The 22,459-nt window shown below is 37.0% G+C and overlaps 1 long non-coding RNA gene across 1 annotated transcript in view; it reads left to right on the top strand.

The window, feature by feature from the left end:
* Positions 1–22,459, top strand: part of LOC144303191 (uncharacterized) — a 191,499-nt gene that overhangs the window by 70,770 nt on the left and 98,270 nt on the right. The window contains exon 3 of the long non-coding RNA XR_013370246.1: positions 21,301–21,431. This is a non-coding gene — a long non-coding RNA (uncharacterized LOC144303191). The remainder of the gene's footprint in view (positions 1–21,300; positions 21,432–22,459) is intronic.

Here is a 22,459-nt window from a genome sequence, read left to right on the forward strand (position 1 = left end):
TGGTGAGCCAAACTTATATGCACCCCTTTCATGTCTGGCTAATAAAAACCCACTTTAAAAATGAAAAAATTGGGGTTCCTGTGTGGCTCAGTCAGTTAAGTGGCTGACTCTTGATTTTAGCTCAAGTCATGATCTCAGGGTGTGAGATCAAGCCTTGCAACAGTCTCTGCACTCTGCAGGGAGTCCTCCTGAGATTCTTACTCTCCCTCTGCCCCTTTCCACAATGCTCACTTGTGTCTCTCTCTCTCAAATCAACAAGTAAATATTTACTAAATAAATATAAAATCCCTTTTTGCTCTTTCCTTTTCTTTCAGCTTGATATTGATGAACACAGCAACCTTGGGAGCCATATCTTAACAATGGCAGAGACACAATATAGCAGGATCCTGGGTCCCTGTATCACCACTTGGAAGAGAGTAGCACACAGATTGAGAATATACATTTGGATTTTCCTGGATGAGAAGTAAGCTTATATTGGATTTAAGCCTTTATAGATTTAGGAATTGTTAGAGCAGATAGCATTATCTCAATTAATATAGATTAGAATCCAAGTCGCCCAACTCCAAGTTCAGTTCTATTTTCTCCAAACTATAAATCCATATGAAATAATTTGGTAATGTCCAAATTTTAATTCTAATAAATGACTTAGAATGTGACTTTTATATTTAAGAGAATATATGAAGACTCAAAATAAACTGGTATTAAGAAGGGGCACCTGCAAAGCAGGAGTGTTTGTGTGAAACAATGGAGTAACAAACGCAGTGTCCAGTTTATTACACAAAGTTAGTACTTGAGGCATTGATCTGCCATTGCTGGATTCCAAGGATGAGCAGAGTATTCTGAGGGTTATAATAGAAGGTTTCCCTTGGTTGACCTGGATGTGGAATGCTACAAACTCACATCTTCCAAGGCTCATTGTTTCTACTTATTGAAATCCCAAATTAAATCACCAAGTGCTAGTGATTCCTATGGTAGGACACAAACTATTTAGACACATGGCTGACCCTGACTGCCTCCTCAAGTACAACTGATGGACACTAAAAAAGGCTACACAAATGGCGGGCCAGAAAAAAGGCAACTCTATTTTTCTTTGATTTTAATTTTACTTTTAGAAACATTCTCTACCTTTCTCATACTTACTTCCTGGAATCTCAGTACATGCATTCTCTTACCTAGATGCCCAGAGTTCCCAAATTTAGCACTTTTCACTGGCCCTCCCTTTTTGAGTGTTACTGCCTATCTTATCTTTTATTCATCTATTAAAAAAACCTACACCAAATTATGAACCAAATAACAAAACAAAACTAAGATGAACATGGGAGTGTCTACTAGATTATGCATGTTGTATTGCTTGGAAGAGAACCTAGTTGATTAGGTTACATCTGTCTATAATTAACTGGAAACACCAATTAGCTGGGTCCAAAAGGAGCTAATACAACTCAGAGAACTGTCAATGGAATAGTAATAGGAGAGAAGAGACCTCTAGGTAACAATGTCCCTGGCTCTCTGGGGTAGGTAACAGGGGAAAGGGCTGTGATAGCTTCTCTCAGAAAAAATATCTTGCGAAAGAGAACTGAGAACATGTTAGAGCAAGTATTGCCTGTTCTTCTTAAGAATAGTCCTGACTTTATGACATCTTTTCCCCAAGAAAACATGTGTAGGCAAAAATAGTAAACTGTACACACCCAAGAAAATCGAACAGATAATCTACTTTGCACAATTCAAGTTGCAGAATGCCTAAGTTCATTCTTATACTGTAATAGCATCAATAGTTAAGAATGCCCTTGGTAAGTTATTTGCCTGACTGAAGAAACAGCATTCTTTTTTTTATATAAATATTTTGAGGGAATTGAAATAATGGCTTTTGTCATTTTGTCTTATTTTTATAGGATACTTGATTCTGTTTGAGACTAGCTTATGAACTTGGGTTTGTTCTGATTTATAAGTGACCTTTGGATGAGTCTGCAGTTGTTCCTGGAATTTATACCACAGGGATTCCCTTTCTGTCCTCCTTAGTTAATTGTTCAACATATCACACATAAATGCAATGAGAAGGCAGACAGACATCCAAATTACTTTCAAAAGGAAGCTTATGTTGAAAAATATTTGAGCTATATCCATCTTGTGGGTTTCTTTTGTCTAATTCAAGCATTCTTTCATAATTTAGTCTTCCTGATAAATTATTACTCAAAAGCATTTAAGCTTATTGTTCTTTCTTCAGAGCACTGCTGGTAACCCAATACTCATTCAGACGTTGCTTCTGACTTCAAGGTTTGGTAACCTCACCACACTATTTAATGAAATGCTTCATGTAAAAGGTCACCCCTAAGATTCCAATTCCTGAAAGGGAACAATTTTCCACTCTGCTGACAAGTTTCTAAGGTCTAGAATGGCAACTTGTGTCCTTTCTTTGTGTGGAAAACTTTGGAGATAAGAAATGCAGAAATGCTGCTGCTTCTACAAGCAATGGATGTTTGTCCCTTTGGTGACCTTAATGACAAATCTGGATAGGATAGGCAATGGGAAAGTGATCTGCTTGCCAGAATATCAGCAGATGTCCTCCTGGATGCCTCATCTGTATTGTACTAAAAACACATGGAAGTAGTTTTCTGCAGAGGCAGAGCTCTGCCCCAAACTTGGCACCAGATTAGTTCCATACTGGGTAATTACTGGGAAAGGTTTTTCCTTCAATACCACTGTCATTATACCACTTCCTTGCTCAAAAATATCCCATAGTGTGGTGGTGCTATTATCCGAATATTTGTGTATCCCCCAAATTTATGTTGAATCCTAACCCCCAATGTGTGGTGGTGCTATTATCTGAGTATTTGTGTATCCCCCCAAATTTATGTTGAATCCTAACCTCCAAAGTGATGGTATTAGGAGGTGGAGCTTTTGTGAAGTGATTAGGGAAGAATCCTCATGGATAGGATTAGGGCCTTATAGAGTAGGCCTGAGAGAACTCCCCTGCCCCTCCACCAGGTGAGAACAGAATGAGAAAGCAGCAGCCAAGAACCAGGAAGTGGGCCCTCACGATCATGTCAGCACCCTGATCTTGGACCTCCTAGCCTCCAAAACTGTGGGTAATGAATTTCTGTTTATAAATCACTCATCCATGGTATTTTGTGACAGCAGCCCCAACAGAACTAGACAAATAGGCAGAATAATGATCCCTAAAAGATGTTCATGTTCTAATCCCCAGAACCCGTGAAGATGTTGTCTTACATGACAGAAGGGCCTTTGTAAATGTGATCAGATGAAAAACCTTGAGATTAGTGTGGATTATTCAGGTGGACCCAATATAATTACATTCATTCTTAAAAGCAGATAACTTTTTCTAGCAGTGATCAGAGGGAAGTCAAGAGAGAGAAAGGATGTGATAACAGAAGAAGGGTCAAAGAGGTGAGGAGGAAGGGGAGATTTGAAGCATGAGAGGGACTCCAAACAGTCCTCCAAACCTACCCTGACTGTTCCTACTACCGTATGTTTTCTTACACTGTTCCTCTTCTATTTCTCCCACTTGAATCTTAGCAACCTGTGGTCTATGTGCCATTCTGGAAGAAAGCCAAATCCAAACTAAAATGTTTCTCAATTTTGTGGTCCTACACCACTTACTGTTTTACTTCATTGTACACATAACACAGAAGTTTTCAAACTTATTGGTCTAAGGATTTCTGTATATTCTTAATAATTATTAAGGACTTCAAAGATCTTTTGTTTATGTGAGTTGTATTTATAATTATTAGGAATTAAAACAAAACTTTTAAAAACAATTATTGTTATTTCTAAATAATAACCCTTTCATGCTAACATAAGTAACATTTTAATAAACATAGCTATGTTTTCCCAAATAAGAGAACTTAATGAGAAGTGTGGCATTCTTTCAATTTTTCAAATATCTTTGATATCTGGCTTAATAGAAGACAGCTGGATAGATAGGATAGGATACTCTATCTATTGCTATATATCATTTGGTAGTGGAAAATTATATTTCCATTAAATATATCATTTGGAGGAAAACCTGGCCTCAAACTGATTGCAATTATAAAAGGGAAATCATTTTTAAAACATTTCCAGATAATTCTAGATATTCTTCTTTGATATTATACCAAAACTCAATAAGTAATAGTTTCTTAAAGATTAATTGGAATGTAGAATGTGAAACTGTATCAATGAACCAATTAATACCCTGTTACATTAAAATCCATTGATTTTTTTTCCCTTTCACTTTGAATGGAGTTTTTCCCCATGTATGATTTTGTAGCATGCATGATTGGTCATTTGGAAAATATTGATTTATTCAGTTATGCAAATTTTAGGAGTGTTGACACAATTTATTATGTAATATCAAAAAATTGCATTTATTAAAATCACCACCAGTCTCATCAGAAAAGTATTTATGTTTTGAGAAGCTGTCAAGTTCACAGTGGTGGATACAAGATTTCAAAAGTTCCAATTTTCTCTTGAAAGCTGAAATTTTATTGTTGTCAACAAATATTGTCAGTTACTTTGCTTGATGTGACAGCTCATTTGATTCATTTTTGAGGGAAAAAAATGCTGCCAAATATCCAAGTCTGTAAACCCAAACTGACCTAATTTGTCAGTCCTTATTTCATGAAAATAGTGGCAAATCCAGCTTACAAGTCAATCTGCAATGAGGGAAGTCATCGACATCCAATGAAATCCATGAAATGCTTAGATCTAGAACAGATTTCCCTACAAGTTTCAAAGAGTCTGGTCAATGTTCCTTCGCTTACAGTAGTCAGGCCCACACAGGCATGTGCTAGCCCCAAGAGAAGTGAGTAATGTTCCCATAGAGATCCTGCTTGGCTCAGGATAGTAGGGATGCACAGTTGTTGAAGGCAGTAATGCTGATCTCCCAGTTTTTTCCTACATCCTCTCCATCTGAGAGGTAAGGGTGATCATGGGGCAGAGGGGCTTTCCCATGAGCCATTTCAACCTCCTGATGGCTAAGACTGAGCAAAAGGAAGATGAGGTCTGGAGAGGAGTTCTGGTAGAACCAACTGAAAATTACGGACTTTCTAAATTCATCCCCATCTCTTCCTGTTCTGTTCTTTAAGGACATTCGGTCCCAACCAGAGAGATGTAACCATCAGAAAAGAACCAACATAAAACACAGGCCAGAGAGAAAGCAGAGAGGGGGTGAGGAGAAAGGAAGGGAAGACAAAAGGAGGTAAAGATAAATTTAAAAAGATAAATAAGATAAATAATTGTTATAATTTCAAAGAAATTTAAAATTTAAAAACGCTCAATAAGAATAGGTTATAAAACAATAGAGGATGACCAGCAAATTCATAGAGCAGGTTGAAAAAGAAAATATTACAGGGACATCATAATGAATTAATAAAATGGAATAAGTACAATTTGAAATGAAGCTTAAAATATAAGGCAGCCTACAGAGAAGTATACAGAGAAAATGAAGAAAAATCACAAAAGTATCTACCATTTATAGAGAAGACAATTATGTGTAAAATATATAGAATACTTCATGTTCCTAAAGAACACAGGGGAAAAAAGAAGCAAAAGTATTCAAAAGTCTATCAGAAGGAATTTCCTTCAAATAAAGATTTGAATATGTAGACAGAAAAAAAAAAGTATTCCTGGTGCCAAAAAAAAAATTAATACCAAAAATTACTGTGACACATCTGGTGAAATTCCTTAACTTTAAGGTTAAAGAAATAGTACAAGCATCCAAGCAGGAAAAAAAAGTTTAATGTTAAAGGGAGAAATTTAGAAATTTGGTCTTCTTCAAACTTGTCCATAACAATTCTTAGTACCAGAAAATAATGGAACAGCCTTTACAAAACTGAAGGATGACCAAAGAATTTTATGCCCAGATAAGTTGTTTTTCAAGTGTAAATGTGACAGGCAATTTCAAGTATGCAATAAGACTACAGCACCTATAATTTGTTCTTCAGAAAAACAAAAGCTTCTTGAAAAGGAAACCAGGCTAACTAAGATATGAACCAAAATTTAAAACTTGGGAATAAAGAACCTGAAATTAAAAAAAAAAAGACACTTTTGGTATATAGTAGACAAATTTAAAGCTAGAATTAAGACTAAGTAATTATAAGAATATGGTTACAGTAAAAAAAAAAGCTGTTGCAAATCTTTACATTGTAAAAATAATCTAACAAAAGAAACTAGATAGAAGGCAAGTTGGAATAATACTGAAGTGTGCTAATTTTCTCTTTTCTCAAAGCAAGGGATCAAAGGATTAGGCCTGTGTCTGTATGGTATATTTCCTTCACAGGACAGTGCATTTGATCGCTTTCTGAGGATACTACCAACAAACTGTCAGCCAGTGTTGACCAGTGTAGTGTCTTTGGGAGCAGGAGAAAAACAAGTTACCTCAACATCTCGATCTCCAAAGTTAAGAACAAAAAAATCTGGAAAAGTAGAGACATAATTGGGTTTCATCCCAGGAAATGGGCCTGTTAAGAGGCAAATCCATGGTTAGGAAGATTTTAATATTTTCTTCACCTAAGAAAGGATATGTGTAGATTAAGAAAATGTTTCATATTCTCTTTTGATTACTAGGTTATACAAGACCTGTCAGCAAAATGCTTGAAAATTTTTCTTCCTGATTTTGTTTATGGTTTTATGAAGAGTAACCATATTGCCTCGGCTAACTTTACCATTGGTGGTCATTTTTTCCTATTTTACAGTGTTATAATTGGATACATGAGAGTGATTCATATGACCACACTTATATGACAGCAAAAGCAGAAAAAACGTACATGAGTACATGTGGTATAACTTGGCGAGAGAAATGTATAAATATAAAATTACAAAGGAAGATGAAATTTCCAGTGGGTAAACAATTCTACATGACATGTCCCTGACATATAGATAGCTCAGAGGAAGCACAAATAGAAGATGGACTTGCACATTTGGTTAGATTTCATTTCAGAAATGTAACAGAGGTGAAAGAACATAGGCACTGGTATCATGTAAGCCAGGTTCTAAAACCTGGCATTGCCTCTTTTTTTGAATATCTTTGGACATATTAGGTAATAGTTTCCTCATTTATAAAATAATGGTATCACCTACCACAAGGTTGTTGTAAAAACTGGCAAAATCCTAGATGTGGTGAACTCAGTACAGTGTGTTGTAGGATAGGTTCTCAATAACTGGCAGGTGGATATGGCCAATTTAGAAAGAAAACAACATGAAATTCTTTGATCTAGAAAGAAGTTCTAAAAATATTATAACTCATTGGAGAAGACCATCATTTGCCTTTCACTTCACATTGCACAAGTTGTCAACCAGACAGGAATCAAGTCCCAACCCTAAATCCTCCATTGATATTCTTTGTGGCCTTAGGTCATTTATCTTCTTTCATCCTTAGTTTCTTTGGCTATAACATAGGGGATCGCTACCTACTGATATATTGTTAGAGCCAAAAAAAAATTTAGAAGGTGTAAGAACTCTGAGAAATATGACATTGTACACCAAGGTGAGGGGACAAACAATTGTTTTAATTTCTACACTTTCTCTTCATTTCACTTTGCTAATCTTTTGCTTAAACTAAGAAACTAAGAAGCTGTGTGCTAGGAGGGGGGCATTTTCATGTCTCTGTGCCCTTCCCCCCCCAAAAATGTGCATTTAAATGGAATATCCTTCCCTCTTGTTGCACAAAAGTCCTTATTTATCTGTCAAGGTTCAGCTTAAATGTCACTGCTCTTTGAACTCTTCCTTAACTATCCCCTTACCTGTGTTCTCATAGTATACTGTCTCTTTTGCAGCTCCTATTACATTGTCTGGTAGTTACTTCTTTATAGCTCTGTCTCCTTGTAGCATATAACAACTAGAACATGAGCTGCTTATAGTAGAGACATTTTCTATCACCATCATCTAGCAGAATGAGTGGCTTAGAGGGGGAGCTCAATAAATATCTGGGGGGAGAGACAAAAACTAGAAGTAGAGAGGAAATGACCAATTACCGAGTATCTAGTAAGAGTCAGGCATGTACCAAACTCTTCCCATAAAATATCTCATTTAATTCTTCTATCACTGACATAATTTTTGTATTCATTCATTGAGCAAATATTTATTGAGCCCTATACTATGTCCCAGGCATTGTTCTAGATGTTAAGAATACAGCTATTCTTAGCATGATTAGTTCCAAGTGAGGGGAGACAGACAACAAACAAATTGGCAAAACATATATGTAAATATTAAATGGTGATATATTCTGTGAAGAAAAATAAAGCTGTATAAGAAAACAGGATTATGGGGGTTGGGATAATGTTCTGTTTCAGACCAAGGACCAAGGAGGTACTTTGTGATCATGTGACTTTTGAACAAAGAACTGAATGAAGTAAGCTGATGTGCTATAGATATCTAGAAAGTGAGTGTTCTCTAAAGAGGGCTAGCCAGGGCTTCTGAGGCAGGAGCACATGTGGTATGTTTGAGGGCCAACACAGAAGCTAATATATCTGGAGAGAAGTGATCACAGAGCTGAAGGATCTGTGAAATCAAAGATAATAGAAACATGTCATGTAAACCCTCAAGGGGAGACCATGAGAAGACTTTATAATTTTATTCTCCATGACAGGGGAAAACATGGGAAGATTTTGACCAGAGAAGTGATCTCTTGGATGCTGTGAGGAGCAGACTATGGAGGAGCAAGGTCACTGGGGGTGGGAAGAGGCATTTACTCCTTTATTGCAATAGCCAAGGAGAGAGGTGATAGCAGATAAGGGTAGGAATACAGCAGTGATGACCAGGGACTGGATACAGTTTACGGTAGGGCTAATAGATTGGCTAATGTTTTGGAAGTGTGCAGTGAGAAAAAGAGGCTTAGCCCAGAGTAATTGGACAAGTCAAGAGGCTACATACTGAGGTTGGGAAGATAGTGGAAAGATTAACTATGAGGAGAAAAATGAGGAGTTTGGTTTGGATATATTAAATTTGGAATGTATATTATATATTTAAGCAGAATTATTGAGTTGGAAATTTGATTCCAGCATTTAGGAATCAGGGGAAGGGTTATGGCTGGAGATACAGCCTTTAGTGAGTCATCAGCCTAAAAGTGGTACTTATGGCCAATCAACTAGATGAAATTAAGAAATAAGAGTAAAGAGGTAAGAAAAGAAGTCTGAGGACTAAGTCCCAGATATTTCAATGACTCAAAGTTGGGAAGGTAAAAAATAATTTGGAAAATGAGGCTGGGAATGCATGGCCAGAGAGCGAGAAAGGAATGAAGAGGCAGGAGTGTCCCAGAAGGCTATGGCTTATGAAAATGGAAGTGGTCACAAGGGCCCAATGCTGCTCACAGATCAAATAAGGCCTCAGAAATTATTTGATAGATTTCTTGTACTGTTCGATTTGACTACTTTAGTAAGTAGTCAACCACCTTTATCCCTCTTTGATAAATAATCAAACTGAGGTCCAAAAAGATTAAGGGGCACCTGGCTGGCTCAATCAGTAGAGCATGCAACTCTTGATCACAGGGTTCTGAGTTTGCGTCTCATGTTGGATGTAGAGATTACTTAAGAATAAAATCTTTAAAAAAAAATCCTTTTTTTTTTTTTTTTTTTTTTTTAAAGATTTAAGCAACTTACCCAAGTTTAGATAGGTAGAAAGTGGGAGTTATGGCTGAAACACAAATCTGCCATCTTGGAAGCCAATATTCTTTTTCTTCTTTTGGTCACAGTTATGCAAGTTGTGCTCTACACAAGGCACCTAACCAAGGGAGTAATTGGGTACTGAAATCTAGCCTGTGCTCTGCTTGCTAAACCAAGTGCCCTGGAGCAGGGGAGGACTCTAACTTGGGGAAATCTCTTTCAACAAGGGCAAGAGAGAATTGAGCAGTGGTAAGGAGAGTGATAAGAAATTGGTCATGTCAAAAGAAAAAATAAAAATTAACTTAATAAAGTAAATCTGAGAATTGGCCGTGTATCAAGATTACCTGTGGGTATTTAAAAATATACAGGTGCCTAGCCACCACTTCAGACCTATGAAATCAGAATCTCTAAAAATGATCACCTGTATACCCTCACACTTATGGGTATTATTGTACATTCCAATATCAAAAGGTTTTAACATCTTTTCACACTGGAAATTGTGTCCAGAAGACTGTGGTTCTTTAAATTTGAGTGGGATTTCAAGCCCATGCAAAAGCACAGAGCAGTGGAGAGTCTGGAATGGATTTTCACACTCTATTCTGGCTATCCCGACTCCTGTCCCCTCCAATATATTCAGGGTTTCCACTCTGGTGGTCCCCACATGCCAGCCCCTATGATTAACAGAAAATTTCTTTCCTTTGGGCCTTCTTTTTCTGTCTCCTTCTCCCAAGGATACAGATTGTATACTTTCCTGACCCCCCTTCACCTCACATCAAAATCTAATCATTTATTCTTGTTGAGCTGGGAGGGCTCTTGATTCTGTGAGAGGAGTAGAGACAAAAAAGTATGCTCTGAAGCATTCATTCTCTAGTTTAACATTACAGTGTTTATCTAAAAAGCTGTAAGACTTTCAAATTGTCAAGGTTAACCACCTACAAGAATAACTCCCATATATTATGCTGAAGGAATGTGTCTTTCCTTTTGTCATCCTAGCTCAGAATGTGCCAAGCCCCAGAAAGGTTGTGGGATGGTAGGGACTGGAGGAGGATGCAGAAAAATAAATCTGAACCATCATATTCAAATTTTTCAAAAGCTTCAAAAGCAAACATGTTGGGGACTTAAATTTGATAATAACTGATAAGATCTAGCCCCCCCCCCCACCGTCTCCCACTCCAATCTCCTTATAGATAAAGAAGTTGAAGCCTGTGAGATTTAAGTGATTTAGGCAGGCAAGATAATGTAACAAGTTTAGTGGCAAATCAAGGGTTAGGAGTCAGGACATCCAATTCTCAGTCTGGAACAGGAGAAAGATGAATGCAATCTAGTGGAGTGTAGTATTAGGGGTAACTTGTAGTCACCTAGGACACTGTCCTAATACCTGACCACCCCACAGATATTTTGATATAATAGCATGGAATGGGGCCTAGGAATCATAAAACATTTCTGTTGTTCAACCAAGTCCAGGGGACTAAGACATAAAGGATTCAGTTGCTGTCAATCTTGGGAGCTTAAATGCCTCTAGCTGGCATTTCCTAGAAAAAAAAAAAAATCACCAAAAGCTGAAAGTAAACTCAATGTAAATAAAAACTGAGTGGTATGAAGGGACAATGAATGAGTGAGGTATAGGTGGGGAAGAGAATATTAGATTTGACCCAAACTTTTCGAGCTCAGTCTTGAAGCTTGCCTGAAGACTTTTGGGTTCTGTAGGCTATCTCTGTCTGGGAATCATCAAGTGAAACTGTACCACAGAAACAAGATGACTCCAGAGGATAGTGAAAGGACATGGAACCTTTGGCTTCTTGAGTCTCTGGCTTGCATCTAGTTCAGGCTGGCAGGCACCACAAGTCATTAGCATGAATTGAATTTCCTGTGGTCATAGTGAGCTCAGCCCTGGACTATCTCCAGTTCCTGGGAGACCAGCATCTCAACTAGCTCTAAGGGCCTTGGAAGGCTTAGCTGAAAGGGCAAATCAAGAGGGGACAGTACTGGACTTTCTGCTCCTGATTTGGAAGAGAAGTATCCCAAGAATCAATGAAGATTGATAACCCCTCAACACAGAGCTTCTGCTTTTCCTATCACTTTCCATAGATTATGCAGCTGCCTTTTCAGTTTTGTTCCAAATAGCAAGAGGAGATTTAATGTGGCTACTAATTTAAATACACTCTGTTCTTAGGATCCCAAGGAACATTCTATTTTCTTTTTATTTAAATGAATGATTGGGCCTTCCAGCTCCCAATACAGTGGCTACATAAAGGGTGTTTGCAAAACCTTTTTGTGTGGTAGTAACTGAAACTTGAAACCTACACAAACTAGTGGGACCCCAAGCCAAAGCTTTAGAGCACAGTCAAGGGCAGCTAGCAGCTAGCAAGATAAGCCTGTCCTTTAGGATGCCACCCCAGCAGTGGGACCAGGTGGATATGCCACAGTAACTGGCCAAAGCACCATTAGGCAGCCTTAACAAATGGAATTCTCTCTCAGTGCTATCTGGAGCTAATTAGAAGCAACAACACAACTGTCTCTGTATTTTCCAAGTTGCTATAGTGAGCCAGTTCTGGCTTTCCTGAATTGATTGACTGGGGCCTGCCTTGTCCACTTGGGAGATGAGAATCTGTCCTGCCTAAGATAGGATAACTATTTGCTGCACAGTTAATAATAGATCTCTTAAAGAAGGCTGCCCTCACCAATAATGTCTCCTCCCCCCGTGTCCTCCCTAAACTTTATATTCTTTTCCAAAATGCAATTACTCCTGAAAGATTTAGCACATTAAGTTTATGGAGAATTCAATTGTAATTTGATATAATTTCATTGCTTTATACATGACCTATTAGAGAGGGCTAAGAATATTGAGTCTGTGTTTGTGTATGAGGTGCTGGGGAAGGTGACCTTTCCCCAGCAAGGAGAACTTTTGAGGCTGTGATTCCACTCTGCAGAGTCTACAGAACCATGGATAGCATTGGCTATTAGGTGGTGAGAAGGCATTAGGGGAGAAAGCTAAGGAAAAAGGAGAGAACGTGCCTTACATCAGCATTTCCCAAATATTCATAGGACTACCTCAGAATCGTTTGTGGAACTTGCAAAAAAAAAAAAAAAAAAGTTAAATGGTAGGACTCCATCCAAAGATCATGTGGCCCAGGGAGCCTGGGCTCAGGCTAACCAAGTTGAAGAACCACCACCCTTAGGCACCCTTCATCTACCTCACAAATTTTTAACAAGGACAGTTGTCTGAATCATTCTTCCTTACAAACACATTTCACTTGGAAGGATAGTCCACCTCCTTCATTGATCTTCTGAGCTGAGAATGGAATAGAGCAGTAATAGCAGATTCAAGTGAGAAAGACCTTCCAAATATGAATGAATTAGGCACTCTCTCTCCCAGGCCTGAACCTAAAAGGAGAGCAGGGTTTCTTGAAGTGGTTCACTTACCAGTGGTTGAGAGGCTGACTTTTCTTGATCTTTATAGTCCTCTAAGCCTTGGAATTCTGTCAATCTCTGAAAATACTTAAATATCCAAGGAAAGACAAATTTGAAGCTGGTACCTTCAAGTAAGAGATCCCTGTGAAAGTCAATGAATGATGGGAGTTCTTTATGCCTTGTTAGTGGAAAAGTATGGCTGGTATCCTGGGGAGTGGGCCAGATCAATCAAAATACCCAGCTCCAGAGTGTCCTTGAGATAACACAACCATGTTGAATGCCCGTCAGCGATAGGAATGGGAAGGGGGTTAACAGAGAAGATTTGTAAGGGACATCTGTTATTATTCCCCAAACACTTTGATGATACTCAATATTTTTATTGACTTGAATCTGCTCAGTGTCTGAAAGGATTCAAACCTGAAAACATTTCAGCATGTAGCTTGTATCAGATTATAATTGGCCCAATATTTGAGCCAGTTTGAATTCTCATTTAATGAATTCCTTGTCCAGATCCAAATGATTCTGGAATCATTTCCAAGTCTGAATTGATTCAAACTGTGACTATTTCTGAATGATGTTGGGTTGGGTGGTTATTTCATGGAGCCTTGCGGAGCTGTGTGGGAGGGCTAGGACAGGAGCAGCCATGGGATCCTTACATATCAAGCTCTCAGCAGCTGAAGGGTTCTGTAGTTGGGCGATACAGTGCTGCTGAGCCAGAGAGGGTAGAGTTATCACTTGCCCCCTGTGGGGCCTACACCTGCTTGTGACTCATAGTAAAATATCCTGAGTCCTCCATCCCCCTACTCCTTCCCCACCCCCTGCAAAGAGAAAGTAAGGATGGTTTGTCTCCAGAACTCCACTTATATTTTTCATTTGTAGGGGAAAAGCAAATCCAGGCTTGGGGTTACATTTGCATGAGAGAGAATTACATAAAAGCTAGATTCCCCATTCAGAAGGGCTCAGAACAAGTAGTGTATCACAGGCTGGTGATAATCAGTGTTGCACAAAGAATGCAACCAATGAATTTGTCTCTGTAAAACAGGTTGTTTTCTACAGAAATAATTAACTCTGAATGACAAGAAACAGCTTTGGAGGAAATACATGATTATTTGGAATCCTGAGATTATAGACAATTTGGACATATACCAGATATTTCAATATAACTTTTGTCTGAAGACTAGTTTCCATATCAGAAGATGAAGCTCCCATTCTCATGGCTAGAATATGAGCCACTTAATTACTCAATGAGACCTAAAAAATGTAATAGTTGCCATATTTAGCTTATGAGCAATATCAAAGTGAATTGTGTGAACTTAAGCCGAGAGAATCAAGTGGGTGTCATGTGTTGCTTTATACTTCTGTGTCCTTACAAGAGTATCTGAAAAGAGAGTTACAGTGCATATTTGGTAGGATTCAATGAGAACTGTAAGACCATGATCAAATAATTTTGTTTTTCATCAAAATTGTGGCCCTGGGTGAAGGTCAAAGTGAACCAGCAATGCTGTCTTAATATATTTAGCCAAAACATAACTATTTAGTTCTCCCTGTTCAGTTCACTTTCAATAAAAACAATACAGAAGTATACAGTTTTAATGATTTGTGTAGAAAACATTTTCTCTGATGAGTATACTATTTTGTTTAAACTTCTTTTAACTTGGCACTATTTGAAAATTTCTAGGAGTATTGATCAAATTAAATTACAAGCTCATAATATATTCCCTTAAGCCATCTGAACCAAGGGAGAAGCTATCATGATTTGTTTATGTTCTTCAGATGATAGGCTTCAAATCTAGTAGGTTTTATTTCTGGTCTCCAAATATGTTGTAGGTATCTTCATAAAAATTGAAAGCCGATTGCTGGCATGTTTTCTTTATTCCCTTAAAAATATTAATTTAAATCTCAGGTTGCAGGGAAGTCCTACCCAGCATTTAAGTCTGACTTTATAAAGCATAAAGATAAGAGAACTAATTTTGATATCCTTTCATCCAAGTTCCAAATCATTATGAAGATTTTAGAGGAGGACTTTGCTGGGAGTTTCCATGTTCTATACTACAATTGTTAGCATCCATACTAAACAGGTTTCAATACTGTGGTAACACCTGCGGTATTTATTTATTTAATTTTTTTTTTTCACCTGGGGCTTTTAAATTCTTTTTCCTCACTAGAGTCCTGAGAGAGACTTGACATTTATTTAATTTTGCTGGGAACACTCAAATAAGAATTGCAGTAAATAAAATGCACTGATTTTCCAAAAGTCACTTTACTGCCCACCACCTACAGCAACAGGTTTATTTATTAGAAGGTACCTGAAAACTTGAATTCCTACCAGTATGAACTGTAGCAAATCTTTAGTACTTGTGTGAGAACTTTGGAGAACACACATAGAAGGGATGCTTATCTTATCTGTTCCTTTCTATTCTGCTGATTTTTTCTTGTAAAAATGAAATTGGTCCCAATTCTCCATGCCTCAATCAACATCTGGAAAATATGGCTTATTTATCCCCTAAGGTTACTGGGTGTGTATATAGCATTAAATATATATATAAATACAGAGAAAGGGGGGAATTGTTCACTTATGAACAGTATGAGGAATCTTCACTACAAACAAATCCAGTTTTATACTTCATTTATTTAGCACAGTTTGGACTATATACAAATGTAAGATATGATAGTAATTTATTCCATAGGTTTTTGTCTAGGTCTCCTGGTCTTATCTCTTTGACTAGAATAAAAATAAATCCATGGATAAGCAGATCTGGGGTCTCAGCATCCCCTTTTAAAGTATTTTTAATAAGTTGGTATCTATAAGAAATTTCTAAAATGATCAGGAATATGCACTTAACTGAGGTAAATCTAAGTGATGACAAAACAAAACAAAACAAAAACAACCAAGAATAGTTTCCTCAACAAGGAGGTAGCAGTGTTTTTAAGTACTAGACATTAAGTAATGAATATTTGAGTCAAATCTAATAAAAGCACCTCCACATAGGCATCCGTCCTTTTTCTCAAAATTTAGAGTGGGGTTCAAAGCTTAAAACAATACTACTTATCTAGCTATTGGAATATTAAACCTGATAAAGGAAGAACAGAGACTGTTAAATAAGAATTAAGTATGTAATAAAGAAACAGGGAGATAATCTATGTGAACTCTTAATGTGACTATGAAAATTATATAGATGATAGTCCATTAGGCTCTTGATTGCATAGATGAATTAAATGCAGTAGACTATGTTTACTTGATGCCTTTACAGCTATTGAAAAAAAAAAAAAGCAATTAGTCAGTTAAAAGAAAAACTCCAAAGCAATAGTTTTTCTTTAACTAAATTGAATATATTTTTTGGTTAGACACAAATGCTAAGAGAAGATTGGAGAGGGGAAGAGAAGAATAAAGAATGAAGTCTTAGTTAATATAATGAAATAACAAGAACCAAAAGTATTTTCAGGGATCCCAAAGTAGAGAATTTTAATGATTTTAAATATATGCAAGTGTGAAAATAATTAAAGAGTCCATTAGACTGAGGGAGTTCTAATGCATTGGTGGCCTAAGTCAGCAAACTAAAACTTAAGCCAGAATCAATTCCTGTAAATGCCTCAAGGTTAAGAAATCAAAACACAAGAACAACCAATCACAGCCAACTAAACTTTCCCAAGTAAGGCAACAGCTTAAGCTATAGCCAATCAAATAACTTCCTTGCTTTGCTTCTGCATCTGTCTTATAAAAACCTTTCCTTAGCTCCTGCTCCTTAAGAGCTCCTACACCTTTTTGGTTTGGCACCGCCCAATTCAAATAAATGTTCGCTCAAACAAATTCTTCAAAATTTTAATGTACTACAGTTTATCTTTTATGAAGAGAATTATTTTTCCCCCAATGGGAACCAGTCTGTAGAATTAGAGTATTTTTCAGCAGCTAAATATAATCTGATGTACAAATATTTGCATTAAAAATAACGTATTTAAAATGTACTCATTCAGGGCGCCTAGGTGGCTCAGTCTGTTTAGCATCTTTTTGGCTCAGATCATGATCGCAGGGTCCTGGGATCGAATCACACATTGAGGGGACTTCTCCCTCTGCCCTTTCCCCCTGCTCATGATCTCTCTCCCAAATAAATAAAATCTTTTTTAAAAGGAGTAAAAATTAAAAAAAATAGAATGTACTCATTTAGTTTGTTGGATGACAGTGGCCAGAAATAGTATACCTCCAAAAGACTAGTCCTATAATCCTTCATGGATTAGACTAAAGGACTTAAGTACTTAGACGTTTTTACGTCTTGCTAAGGAAGTGTCATTGCAAGGTACATTACTAACAAAGGAATCACTAGAAGCAAATATGAGGTTTAGGATCATCTGCAAGGCAAAAGTACAGGCGACAGGCAAGAGATCAGATAAATGTACCCAAAGGCTGCTGGTCAAGAAGGATCAGGAAAACTAAAATGGTGATTCAACTTAAAAGTTCATTAAGATATCTGGACTGAAAAAACTTAATGAATGTAAAAAAATAATGAGGCAAAGGCTTCACAGAGTCTGAATTCAAGGCAAGATAACTACTCAGATCAGGCAAAAAGATATGAACAAAAGTATATGATTCCAAACACAAGATCAAAGACCATATTGAAAGGTCTAGAAAGAAGCAAGAAATAATTAGACTACAGGAAATGCAGCAGGTGGTGCTCTCCATACCTGAGCAAAAAATCTGGACAGCCAATATGAAGCACTGCAATACAAACAACTTCTATCTCATCTCACTTCTTGCTACAGCAATCAGTTCCAGGGCTTAATTAACACAGAATCTGCAGGTTGTAGCAGATAAATCAACTTGTTTTGTGAACAAGTATCTTAGCTGAATTGGGGAGTCTGAGGGCAATTTAGTGAGCATGTATACTTCAATTAGTTCTTTTATTCATTCACCCATTCAAAAACACAGACTGGGAATGTCAATAAAAATGGAGGAAGGACATCTAAAAAAACTTTTTTTCTTGAAAGTTAAAAGAACACTGGCAATAACACAACAAAATGATCAGAATCAACATTTTTAGAACTCTGGAAATTAATCAAAGGCTTAGCACAATCTGAGGGAGCATTCATTAAGGAAAAATAGCTCAATCCTGAAAAGCAAACTTTGTGGTGATTTAATTTGTCCTATTCTCACACGAACCTACTCACTGCTCCTAGCTTTGTGATAGCCTTAAAACCCAATAGCCTGCAATCATGGTGAAAACCAGCAGCCTGGCAGCCAGTGGAAGAGACAGAATGGGATTAGAACTTCTACAAAGCCACCTTCCCAAAGAGCCATTATTTGACCTATCTGGGGGTTCCATGGGAGACCCCATATTAAGTTGGTCCTCATTTGGCCTGACACAGAGTTTGCCCCATGAAAACAGCTTTTTCCAGGGGTGATTTGTCAAAAAACAGTTACAGGCAGTTGTGGTTGCCTGAGACAGTGGGTGGCATTTAGAGCAAGCTCTCAATAGGCTATTACAAATCATACATCTGATACGTACATCTGAGATATGTACAAATCATACATCTGAGATCATCTCACAATGTATATAAATACTAAATCATTACATTGTACACCTGAAACTAATAAAATGTTATATACCACAATTACAAAAAGAAAGCTTCCTGAGACCCACAAGGATAGCCATAATAAAAAGACAAATAATAACACGTCCTAGAGAGGATTTTGAGAAATTGGAACCCTCATAGACTGCAGATAGAAATGTAAAATGGTGCAGCTATAGACAACAGTTTGGTAGTTCCTTAAAAAGTTAAACCTAAAATTACCAGAGATTATACTCCTATATATCCAAGATATTTGAAAACATATACCCATGCAAAACCTTTTACATGAATGTTCACAGAGATATTGTTTATAATAACCAAAAAGTGGAAAAACCCTAACATCCATCAACTGATAACTGGATAAACAAAATATGCTATATCCATACAATGGAATATTATTCACTCATAAAACCAATGGAGTGGTGATTCATGCTACAGAATGAAAGAACCTTTGAAAGTTTTATGATCAGTGAAAGAAACCAGACACAAAAGGCCATATATTGTACAATTCCATTTATTTGAAATATACAAGAAAGGCAAACTCACAGGAATAGAAAATGGATCAATGACTGCCAAGAACGTGAGGGAGGGTAAAATGGGGAGTCACTGCACTTGAATGTGAATGTGATTTCTTTGAGGTGCAGAAAGTATGTGATAATATTGTAGTAATGGCTGTATAGTTTTGTGAATAAATGAAAACACCAAATCATACAATTTAAAAGAGTGAATTTGATATTGTGTGAATTTTATCTTTAACAAAATGTACTGAGGATCTAATAAGTTGCTATTTGGGGCACTGAAGTTAACAAGAAGAGTAATGCATACCCTGTACCCTTGTAGGAGTCTAGTGAAGAAGAAAGACAAATAATGGCATGAAATAATAAGCACTGTTGTAGAGTACCAGGAAACAAAGGGAAACCAAAAAAGTAAGCTTATGGTGATGCTGGGATATTAGGAAAAACTTTACAAGGGAGGTAGCATTTTTAAGCACTGAATCAGCTTACCAGAAAGGCAAAAGGGAGAAGGACATTCAAGGCACAGGAAAAAGAAAATGTTCAAGATCTGGAAACATGACACAGCAGACCCTGACAGAAATTCAGTACATAACACAATGACTTTCTATTTCTAAGTTTACTCTATGAGATACTTTTAAAATGAACAATGTAGCTGTCTCATCAGCTATGTCATGTTCTCAAATAGAAATTCATGTTAGAAGAACTGTTTATACCAGTCAAGATTAGCTATATGTATATATAGTGAGGTTTTTGTCAAAAATCACTTCTGGGTGACCACCTACATGACAGGCAAAAAAATGATTCAAAGTAAATAAATGAAGCTGTTGGCATACCTTTATATGGACTAAAAATATGTGAAATTCAGTCCTGTGGAACTCACTAAATATAGACTCAGCAGTCTCAAGTTTTCCTATGCTTTAAATGATTTTTGTATTCAAATAAGTGGTGGGTTAACAATAAAGAGAAAGAATCAAAGAATTAACTATATTTTTCACATAATGAAGCAATTTCACTTATTCTTTCATCAGCATTTATTTTATATTTATTTTGTGCCAGATGCTGGGCTAGTTATTTTTCAGTTATTTAAAGCCAGATAAAAAGGAGTAAGGATGAGAAGAAGGATGAGGGTCTTACCCTTCTTTATATGTAGAAAAATCCACAAGCAACTTTAAAGTTTTTTTTTATTTTTTTCATTTATGAAAGAGAGAGAGAGAGAGAGAGACAGGAAGAGGCACAAGCAGAAACACAGAGACACAGGCAGAGACACAGGCAGAGGGAGAAGCAGGCTCCATTCCGGAAGCCCGATGTGGGACTCGATCTCGGGTCTCCCGGATCACGCCCTGGGCCAAAAGCAGGCGCTAAACCGCTGAGCCACCCCGGGATCCCCCACAAGCAACTTTAAAGGCATAATAGGGTTGTGGTAGAAAGGATTACATACATAATTCTTTGATATATTTAGTACAAAAACCTTTCTCAAAGATGAAAAGATAAAAGATCTTTTTGGAAGGTTTGAATAAAGAATAATTCTAGGAATCATTTATGTTGCCATCCAGGTAGAGGTCAGACCAGACATCAGGACTATCTTGTCTTTTTTTTTTTTTAAGATTTTATTTATTTATTCATGAGAGACACAGAGAGAGAGAGAGAGAGAGGCAGAGACACAGGCAGAGAGAGAAGAAGGCTCTATGCAGGGAGCCTGACACAGGACTCGATCCTGGGTCTCCAGGATCAAGCCCTGGGAGGAAGGTGGTGCTAAACCGCTGAGCCACCCAGGCTGCCCCCCCCCCCTTTTTTTAAGATTTATTTATTTATTCATGAGACACACACACACAGACAGAGATAGGCAGAGGGAGAAGCAGGCTCCTCACAGGGAGTCTGATGCAGAGCTCCATCCCAGACCCCGGGATCACACCCTGAGCCAAAGGCAGACACTCAACCGCTGAGCCACCCAGATGTGGACTAGGTTTTATGTAGAAATCATTATAATTTCTTTCTAAACAAAATACAAAAATTCCAAATCAGTACTCCCAGAAAGAATATGCATTTCCACTTCTATGACAGAGTATAAATACAATTATAAAAGCTGAACAAATAACCTAAGACAGTAATTTGTAAGAATAAGAGGCAAGTAAGGCAGCCATAACTTGAAGGTCTAAGATCCCAGAAAGTAGGTACATGCATTGAAAAAGTCCCATATTTTCCACTGCTTTTTCCCCTAGGGCATTTCCCAAATCATGGAACATGGAAAGAAAGTGGTGGCTTGGTGCTACGGTAGTCTCACTCAACTGGAGAAACAAAAAACCCAGGATTTGAGGGGCCAAATTCCCAGAAGAAAGGGAACCAAAGAAAAGTAAGTCTGACTTTTTTGTATAAGACTTTGTTTTTGTGCATTTTATGTCTCCTAAGTTTAAGGTAAGAAAAACCAAGAATCAAAGCAGAATGCAGCTATCAGGAGGCTAAAGTATTAACAGATTTTAGTAGTCTATAGTGCAGAGGATATAAAAACTAGAGTTCAGAACCCTTCAAATAGAAAATGCCAATGAAACACCCCAGGTTTTCAACTAATATTTTTAAAAGGCTGTACCCTAAAAATAAGGGTATACTAAAATAGACCAACCTTGAATAAATCAGGATGATCTGCCCATGCATTATCTTCCCACCAGAAGGAAATTAGTTTCTCTATGGAAGATGATCATTCAGAACCTTCACACACAATTAACATACAATTAAACTTTACCAGGCATGTTGGAAAACAAATAAAAAAAGAGAAGTGACTGAAAAAATAGATAATAGACAAAACCCAACAGATGACTTAAAATTGGTATTATCAAATATAGACCTTTAAATAATTATGATTCATATGTTCAACAAAACAAATTTAAAAATGGAGAATTTTACTAAACTGAAATATATGCAAAAGAAAGGGAAATTTTAGCATAAAAAATTCAATAATTGAATTTAGAATTTAAAGGATATATTTGTTAGCATATTAGACACAGCAGAAAGGATGACTAGTGAATTGAAAGGTCAGTATAAAGTGTCCAGAATAAAGTCCAGGCAGAGAAAAAATATAAGGAATATATTAAAACTAGATCATAATTGATATAAGGAATACCACGTAAAGATATATGTGTAATCAGAGAGACTGTAGAAGAAACAGTACTTAAAGAGCTACTGCCTGAGAATTTTCTAAATCTAACAAGAGACATAAAGTCATAAATTCAATAAGATCTGCAAACCTCAAACAGGAGAAACTCAAACCATACCTAGGCACATTATTGTAAAAACCTCTGTAAATCAAAATAAAAAAGAAGCAAGGAAAATTATAAATTACTTCAGGGGTAGCAAGACTGACAGCTAACTTCTCAATAGAAGCAA

The sequence above is a fragment of the Canis aureus genome, chromosome 32, assembly GCF_053574225.1.
Source record: "Canis aureus isolate CA01 chromosome 32, VMU_Caureus_v.1.0, whole genome shotgun sequence".
Taxonomy (NCBI): Eukaryota; Metazoa; Chordata; class Mammalia; order Carnivora; family Canidae; genus Canis; species Canis aureus.